Source organism: Chrysochloris asiatica, unplaced genomic scaffold (assembly GCF_000296735.1).
Source record: "Chrysochloris asiatica unplaced genomic scaffold, ChrAsi1.0 scaffold00044, whole genome shotgun sequence".
Lineage (NCBI taxonomy): Eukaryota > Metazoa > Chordata > Mammalia > Afrosoricida > Chrysochloridae > Chrysochloris > Chrysochloris asiatica.
Genome location: NW_006408562.1, coordinates 14953610 through 14955954, shown reverse-complemented (window position 1 = coordinate 14955954; position 2345 = coordinate 14953610).

Below are 2345 nucleotides of genomic sequence, written 5' to 3'. Positions count from 1 at the left end.
ACACCAGGACTCTGATATGATACTATAGGTACAGTTTTATGTTATTCCTGCTAAATGCAGTTGAGTCATTTCTGCCTCATACTAATCCTGTATAGGGTTTTTGAGGAGTAGCTTGTGAATTTGAACCACTGACCTTGAAGTTTAAACTGGACTTGTGGTCCAGAGCATTATCCATCCCACAGCACCACTTATGATTTACCTTTATATCATAGGCTTCCTACTCCATCAAGTCATATAACAAACATAATCACAGTTAATCTATTGAATACAGTTGACCTTTGAACAACATGGGTTTGAACTGCCTGAGTCCACTTATAATGTAATAAAGGAAAAAAGAAACCACTGTATGACATTTGTTATTGCTGTTGGGTGCCACCAAGTTGGTACTAACTCATAGTGACCCTTTGCACAACAGAACAAAACACTGCCTAATTCTGCGCCCAACTGTTTGTCACTATCATTGCCATGGAGCAGTTTGTCTTTCCAGTCAGTTGCCTATCACAGTAAAACGCAGTCTCTCGTGGTTCTCTCTTACTTTTAAATTTTGTTTAGTACAATGCCATAAACCTTGAATAACACTGTGGGACGCATATGAAATCCCACAAGTGAAGCTGGACGTGTTCCCTAGAAGTAGAGAAAAGTCATGATGTTGCAAGAAGTTGACTGGCTTGGTAGGTACCGAAGATTAACATCTGCAGCTGCGATAACGCATCAATTCAAGATAAACTAAGCCAGCATAAGGACCCAAAAGAGAAAGGAACATGTGTGAAGCTGTCGCTGAAGTTAGGCCCCAAATGCCCCACTGCCACCCAGTTGATTCTGACTCCTAGTGACCCTCTAAGGGTTTCCTCCAAGACTGTAAATTGTTACAGAAGTGGAGACCTTGCTCTTATGGTGTAACTGGTGGGTTTGAACTACTGACCTTGCAGTTAGTAGTCCAACGCCAAGCCCACAGTGCCACCAGGGCTCTCCTATGCCAGAAGGTGGAAAAACTGCATTTTTTTTTTTGCAAAATAGCTTTTTATCTGGTATTGAGAATGCAGCTTTTATGTTGTGCACTATGAAGTACGTATAACATACAAAATATATGTGAATTAACAGTTTATGCTAATCTGTAAAGCTTCCAGTCCACAGTAGGCTATTATTAGTTGTTAAATTTTGGGTGAGTCAAAGTTACATGCACATTTTTGACTGCATGGAGGGGTGGGGGGTCCGTGTTCATAACTCTTATGTTATTTAAAGGAATATATTCTTTACATTTATATTCACATTTGGATCCTGAAATACAAGCTAGACCTGAAAAGGTGGCGTTCATGATGTAACTGTTGTTAGGTACCATCGAGTTGGTTCATAGCGTCTGTATGCACAATGGAACGAAACACTGCCTGGTCCTGGGCCATCCTCACAATAGTTACGCTTGAGCCCATTGCTGATGCTGGTAGTGTAGGGTCAGGAAATGGTACATCCCTTCTTGGAAGCTGGCTGTGGGCCCATTTTATAGGTTTAGATCAGGAGCAGGGAGATTTGCAAACATTAAGAACCAAAGCTGTTGTTGAAAGCATTTACTGTTAATTCTCAACTAGAAGGAAGATCCTTAGCAATGGTTCAGTGCAACGAACTGAATAGATTGGTGCTAGACTGCTTTCCCTCAAAGACCTCACGTAGCTACCTTGGATAGTCTTCAGAAAATATATGGTTCAGAAAGCACCCAGGGCAGTGCGTGTTCTGGGTCAAAGTGAGAATTTTGGGTTAGGCCTAATTGGTTCTAGTGAATTGCTCTAGTGGATACTCTGATTGAAAGAATGCTGGGCTAACCTGACATGTTTGGGGTTAAGGGATCATCTGCAATAGAACTAGACCCCCGAAGAGGCCACTGACAGAAGAGACTCCTGGGTGGGGTAAGAGGGCTGTGGAGCCAGCTGTTCAAGGTTGGCAAGGGAAGGCCTAACAAGTTGATGGAATTGGAGGAAAAAAATATTCTCAATTTTCCAATCAAGATCAGCTCAGCTATTCTCATGTTTGTTTCTTTACCAAGGTTCCAAAGCCTTCGCAGATTGGTACAAATATAAATGAATGATGTCCAAACTCAACGGAGTGTCCAGTCTTATCTGGAAAGGTTAATGAGTCAACTCTGCTTACCGCGCATCATTGGGTTTTATGGCTACTTCTAGAGTTGGCTTTTCCTGGGAGAGTATTCCCAGTCTCTCCATTGCTCTTTGCTTCTCAGCAACATTACTGAAAGGAATATCCAGATGTTATTTTCTGAAGTCTGATGAAGTTTATTTATGACATCAAGTTAAATTTAAGTTAGTGCTTAGTATATACTGAAAAAGTCTTTGGATTGC